This window comes from Triticum urartu, chromosome 3A (assembly GCF_056163025.1).
Source record: "Triticum urartu cultivar PI428250 chromosome 3A, HENAU_Tu73, whole genome shotgun sequence".
NCBI lineage: Eukaryota > Viridiplantae > Streptophyta > Magnoliopsida > Poales > Poaceae > Triticum > Triticum urartu.
The window spans coordinates 157,045,633-157,053,311 of NC_141875.1; positions in this window are offsets into that span (position 1 = coordinate 157,045,633).

Below are 7,679 nucleotides of genomic sequence, written 5' to 3' on the forward strand. Positions count from 1 at the left end.
ACATTAAGGTATATCACGCATGTTCAAAGTATTGTTATCTCATACTACAAACTGTGAAACAAATCGATCAACCATGAGTGCACAATATCTCAATTACGCTAAAGTCCCTCAAATATAGACACCTCACTCTTTATCTTAAGTCAACCCCCCCCACCACCACCACACACGCACACACAGAGAAGTCGTTCTCTCCACAAACACCAACACACGAGCACATTAACACCCCTCTCTCTTGTAAAGTCCGGACCCCAACATAGGTCTCTATCACTTTGTCTCTCAGGCATGCACACATCTCTTTCCTCACTCTCTAGGTCTCCCGCTATCTCTCTTACCCAAGCACACGCACTATGTATAGTGTATATTTCCCATACACACAAAACGTCACCCCCAAACATCTATCTCCCTAGTTATGTGGTTCTCATGCACTCACCTCACACACCACCCCCACTGCAAACAAGCACACTTTGCCTCCTTGTGCACCACTCTCCTCTTTCCATCTCTCCCACATGCGGACTCGCCCCAGCTCCTTCCTGTATACATATATGTCGTGACTCTTTGCATAGCTCCCTAATGTATAATCGTTCTCGATTTCGCACATTGTTCTCTACACCATCTATTCTAGATCTCTCATGAAGTCCCTATCACACACACGATGACTCGCTTCCCTTGCGTCTCCGGTCATAGGCCAATTTCGGACAACATCAACATTGTCTCCCTATCTATACGCCATTTATGGACACAAACGACCCCTCTCGCCCCCTCTCTTCCTCTCTCTCTCTCTCTCTCCATCGCTAGCTCTCTCTTTCTCTCGCTCTCACACCCCTCTCCCACACACACACTCGATGTCTCTTCCAAATAGTCTGCTCCCCCCGCTCGCACCCGTGCTATCTCGCTACTACACATGTCACACCATTCCCCCTTCCCTTATACTAGGTTTACATCATCAGTGGTCTCTCTACTCCACATACACTCTCTCCCTCTCACACACAAACGCGTGCACAAACACACACAGACACGCACGTACAAACACCCATTTATCTGGATCCTCATATCTCCTCATGTCCGCATGTGTATCTCACACACTCACTCTCTAATTATGTATATGTGTCTCCACGTTACACAACACAAAGCCCCATGTACATGTCTCTCTCTATCCTCCACACACACAGACACAAAGAATCTGTTATCATTGCCTCAGTCTCTAACATATCACACATGCACACTGTCTCTCTCCCTCTCGCAAACACGCTCAACAAGGGTTTCCCCGTGAATAACTTGCCGTCTATTCATCAACAGTCATGGCAGTACGGCGAACACGAGACGTGAAAAAGAATAAACCTACACGTGCTTAGACCACCTAGTATGACTACTAGGACTAGAGCAAGCCAAAAAGCGCGCCGCCGTCACCCCCTCCTTGTCGGCGACGGGAAAATCTTTGTTTTACACAGTTGAGAAGTCATTGTGCTAAGGCCCCACATGCGGAGGCGTTGAATAGAATGTAGATGCTAGTTTACGGAAGGAAGTATCGATAATACGTTTGTATCTCCATACTTATATTTCTTCTCTTATAAAAAATCGAGTTCGTGATGATGGTACGTGTGCCATCTTGCAATATAGACCTTCCGATCTATATCTGACGGATGGAAATTAAACTAAAAGATACCCACACCCCTCTCCACATTTGCAGACAAGGCCTTCCCTCGTTCATCCTTATCTCCAACAAACCTCATTGCTGAGCAATTAAGAAAGGAAGCCTCTGGAACAAACTGGCCTGGTGGCCGCTGCCGGCGTCGTCAATCCCCATGCCTCCGCTCAGTTCGACCACCAACCACCACCACACCCCACTCCTCTTCACCTTATCTCATATTTCTCGAGATATCATTAGTTTTTACACATGGGATTACTCCCGCAAGGGTCAATCACAACAAGTGTTTTATAAAAAAATGCATCTTGATGTTCCGTGCAATGCACGGATCTTTCTAGTACTCCTACACAAGACTAAGTTGGTGATGCTAGTGTGTCTGCCATCCGTTGTTTTTTACCATTAGATCTACATCTAATGATTGTGAGGTAAGTTGTTGCCTTTTCTCACCAACATCCCACATGTCTACCAATTTGCAGAAAACCCATAATTAGTATCTTAAAACCAACCACATCCCTCCCTGACCTCACCAAAACAGCCCAAGGAATATATTCTAATTGAAACATAATATATATCTCTAGTGACATATGTATATCAAAACTAGAGTGCTTTGTACCAAGTTTGTGAATAAGTACTATTCTAATTATGATTCGTTGCAACGGACATGAACATTGCTAGTATTTCCAACCATGCATTTTTTCCTAGTATTCCATAGTTTCGAGTTTTCCATCAAGATATTAGTCACTCATGGTTGATATTTACTTTCAATCATGTACACATATGCACTATGTAACTAGCCTTGCTTATTGGCTTCCAAAGCTTAACTTCCACTCCTACTTACAATATGTAGAGTATTTAACAAAAAACTACCACTTTCAACCAGCCCTAGGAAGAATCTATTGTACAAAAAATAGCAAAAACATACCCAAAATTTCTTAATCCACGCCAAAAACTACCTAGTACTCCTACCGATTAGGTTCGTTTAAACCCATTTATGACAGGATTGGCCCACACGTCCGTGCTGACGAGGCAGCTTAAACCAGCACATTTTGTTTGACCATTGACATGAGGGACCCACATCTGACCTTCTATCATGTTATTTCCCCTCAAATCATTATTTTTCCTGAACACACTACAAAAAAATACACTTCCGTGATGATATGTGTTTGTCACAGTAGGTCACGTTTTCTGGCATGCATGTACATCCATGACAAATTTATGACAGAATCAAGATAGTCATACCTGTGTTGTCGTAGAAGTGTTCCATGACATTGCCAAAATTATCATCACGGAAGTGTCCACTTCCATGATGATAAATCGCGCGTCACATAAGTGCTTTCTTCAAGGGTGACCGACACATGGCATCCACTGTAATGGAATGCCGTTAAGCTATCGGGTCGGATTTTGGATCTGATAACCCGTTAACAGCCACGACCAATGCCGATTTTCCACGTGTAAAATTCTCATTGGCTCACGGATCCACGTGTCAGCTCCGCGTTGGCACGGGTATCACTCATCCAACGGTCGAGATGGGCCTATGGTATGTTGACACGTCGACTGGCCCAAAAGTGGCCCATAAAGATTAAATGGGCCAGCCCAACCGAAAGCCCATAAGATTTAGCGGACCATAATGGGCTGGCCCAGCTAAAGGCCCACATGATTTTGTAGACCATAATGGGCCGGCCCAGCTAAAGGCCCACACGATTTTGCGGACCACAATGGGCCGGCCCAGCTAAAGGCCCACAAGATTCTGCCGACCATAATGGGCCGGCCCAGCTAAAGGCCCAACATTCTCTGTTAAATCGGCCCGTCAACGGCCTATCCTAAACTTGTCATCAACGCGGCCCATGGTCACTTCTGGCCCGTTAACAGTCCGCTAAGTATTTGGACCGAATTCCGGCCCGGTGTATTTCCGGCCTGTTAAAGGTCTGGCTTCATTTGGGCCCATTTATAGGCCATCAAAACTTTCGGCCCATAAACGACCGTGAAGGATTTGGGTCATATTCGGCCATGTTTGACATTCGGCCTGTTAGAGGCCCACTATAGCTTTGGGCCACTTTCGGCCTGTTAATGCCGGACATAAACCATGGGCCATATGTGGCTCAACGTCATATCGGGCCCATTAACGGCCCATATAAAAATGACAATAATCTAGCCTGACCGAAGTTTCGGCCTGTTAAAGGCCCGTGTATTAGGTCGGCGCACTTACGACCCGTCCGAATTTCGGCCTGTTAAAGTCTAGTGGGTTATTTGGCACAATCAGGGCCCAATCTCACTTTTGGTCTATTAAAGGCCCTGTATTTTATGGGATTGAGATATTTACACCTGTAAACAGCCTATTTTTACTGTGGGCCCAAATTATGTTTAGGCATGTTAAAGGCCCACTATGGGCACAGGCCTACCAGAAAAATATGAAAGCTTATGCTGATTTAGGCCCAGATATTTTTAGTGAGCTACATGCCAATTCCGGCCCGTAATCATTTTTAGCCCAATTGGAATGGGCCCGATGAATGTTGGCATGTTGGGCTCCTACAAAGGTTTCAGTCGAATACATTACTAAGATAAACCTACACTATACAAAAATAGCATCGTAATTACTGCAGCCTGAGGCAGCATCATAAATGTTGTATCACAACAAAATAAATTCCAACCATACAACAAAAGGCCTGTTGGCATAAAGTTTACAGTCCTTCCAGATAAAGCACCATCAGATGTATAGAAGCACAGATCATTTGACGTGAGTGCTAATGTTTCAGGCTGTAGAATCTGATGGAGCAGCACGGTCTCCACCTTTTTTCTGCCATTGCTCTTGAACAACGAAGAAAATGTCTGATAATCTGGTTTCAAAACCATTCATATCTTGACGACATTTCTCAACCACTATTCTTGTTTCCGAAACAACGTCCATTAGGGATTGGACTTGTGTCTAGAGCACAAATATATCACTCTGTCTAGCAGGAAGATTTTGTTCAGTAGGCGATTTGGACGAGGTTACCTTGATAACCAACCAAGAATTACGCAGGAAGGTGCTTTTTGCACTGTTAGTGGAGAGATATTGACGCACTGCAGCAAGAGGTGACATTGTGCCTGTAGTAGCCTCGTCACCTTCAGGTGGTTGTGCCTGTTCAATCATTTGTTCCATAGCTTCCTAAAAGTTTGAACTTGTAGATTAGTGTACCAGATAAGTTACTAATGAGGCAAAAACAAACAAAGTAGGTTAAACGTTTATACATAACTTATTTTGGTGAACTACTATAATACATTAGCATGTATTGTAGTGCAAACTACATAATAAAATCACTTTCGGAACATATGTCCATGTAGCATGCCTACTGTATTGTCTATTTCCTCACATTCGTTGACATCTAAGGATAAAGAGACATGGTTTAAAGCAGGATGAACATAGTATGATATCATTCATATCATGGGCAAACAGATATAAAATAAACAGGCTGTTTTATCATTGTGTGCGCACGTGAACATAACAACTAGATTACAGATCAAGAACAAAAGAATATCCTTCATCTCTTTTAAACCATGTAAGGTGAAATGATACGTTAAGACAACTGTGAATAAAAGTGAACAGAGTAACTGACATTGGCTGCAAACCAAGTAGTTAAATGAACACATCACAGTACCAATCAGTTCAAGGCAGGAGGAGTAAGGACTTACAACAGCGGCTTGAACTCGTGTGCTCATGCCCTTCATCTTGTTGGTGTGGCAATCCTTGAAGATTTGCACTGCATTCGGTTCAGGTTCTTTTTGGTCCGCACGGGATTTCCTCTATATTTGGAACAAGTCAATATAGATATGATAATATGGCACAAAAAAAAGAAGGAAGTAGCAGCTATTTACAAGAGCCTCGAAGTGTGCAATATAGCTACGAGATACTGTGGTCTGTTGGAATTTCACTTTAGAACGGTTGGTTTTATTCTTCAAACAGTTAGCCTAGAAGAAGATACACTTGTAAGGCACATACATAAATACAAGTTCAATATGTGGTCTGATCAAATACATATAGCCTACCTGATACTTTGGATCAGACTAGTGTTTAACGAGGGCTGTCCAGTCTTCATTTGTAATATATTCCATTGGAGATGTTTGGGCGATTTCATTATTAGCCTTGCCTTCAAAGTGAGATTTTCTAAGGTGGTGCCAATACTGTCGCAGAATAGATTGAAAAACATGAGTGCATGCTTGTCTAGTTGCATCATCTTTCGGATCCAACTTGAACCTCATCTGTTGAAAAAAGAATGTAAGTCTTATTAGGAGGAAGCTAGAAAGTATGGGATAGAGCAAGACAATATTACTAATTGCGATGAATAACATTACTTACGGATAAATGGTCAAGGAAGGTGTTAAACTAGGTATTGTCTTTCTCATTCCTATACTGGATCCACGTTGGGAGGATACGTGCATCACACCTAACGGCAACGGCTGCCTCTGATACTAACTTGGCAGACTCTGTAGCATCACATGGACTTTTTAAACCTGCCTCAAAATGGATCTCCATTCTTCCTCCTTTAGATTTTATTAATCTGTCAAGCATTATCCCTGATGTCTGTTTCCGCTTGCACCGTGGTGCTAGTTCAACAACGAATATGGAAAGTGTTAGTGTACATCAAACTGTGAGAGTACATATAAAGGAGCATGCAACTACAACCTGACTCGGTCAGGTACCGTCTTAGTGTTGGTGCTCATGAGGTTCATTTGATCTTGCCAAGTCCTGTTGTGTCAGCAGTGCTTCGGAAGTAGTGTTAGGTGTGAAGGCAGCTTGGGAACTGGCCAGTTCCGGAGCAAACAAGCAAGTAACTGGTTGAGATGCTGGTACGGTTGAAGCGGATGCTGCAGCTGGTGGAGCAGGTGATACTGTGTTTGTAGATTTAGCCGGTGGACTTGGACCTTCTACTGCACTATAAGTACCAGCAGAATCTCGACGGCAGAACCTTTTCCGTTTCACCCGATGAGTAACAACACTCCCTACTATATTATTTTCCTTGCTCTTTTTTGACTTTGCCATGTCAAGCTGTACCCACAACACAAAAGAATAAAATCACTCTTCAGAACTCATTGATGCATGATACAGACAAGCAATACTTTGATGTAAGACAAACGTATGAGGATGGAATATGTAAGAAAAACAGGACGACATGACATATTCACAGCTATGATGTGCAAACTAAGCAGAAGGATTTTGAAGAAAATAGAAGTAATGCAAGCTAGACACCATATGAAAGATGCAACCAATATTACTCTGCCAAGTTAGAAGTGTCTTGTCATAAGTGGCTATTCGAAAAATTAGAAGCAGTACAACGTAGAAATCAATGCAAGATGCAACCACTATCAAACTGCCATGTTAAAAGCGTCCAATCGACTGATGCGGGATACACAACAACAGTACTTTGATGTAAGAACATGGTATGATAGATAGATGCAGTGTATTCTAGACACAAAAAGCCATGTCATATGCACATGTATAACGTATAAGCTCAGCAGGTGCAATTTAATCAAAATAGAAGAAATACAGGCTAGACAACATATGCAACATGAAACCAATTATCACACTGTCAACTTAGAGCAAGCACTTGCGATGGTGGAGTACGAGAGATGAACTCATCATGTAGACTTGGGACTTCAACTTCATTAGCAGTAGCAGTGGAAAATCTAGAGAGTCTCTGTTTGCGTCGGTGCGGAGGACCACCAACATCCCCTAACTTACTCTTTTCCTTCCAATTTTCTGATATTGCCTTATGAAGTCAAAACCACAAGAAGATGAATAAAATTAGCTCTGCATAACTGGTTGATGCATGATACAAACGAACACTACTTTGATGTAAGGCAAGCGCAGGATAGGAGGATGGAATATATACAAAAAAGACAGTGTTTCATATTCATGCGTACGATAGGAGGATGGAATATGTATGAAAAAACAGTAAGTGGAAGGCATTTCAACAAAATTAGAAGAAATGAAAGCTAGGCACCATATGAACATGCAACCAATATCACTCTATCAGGTAAAAAGTGTCTCGTCATAAGT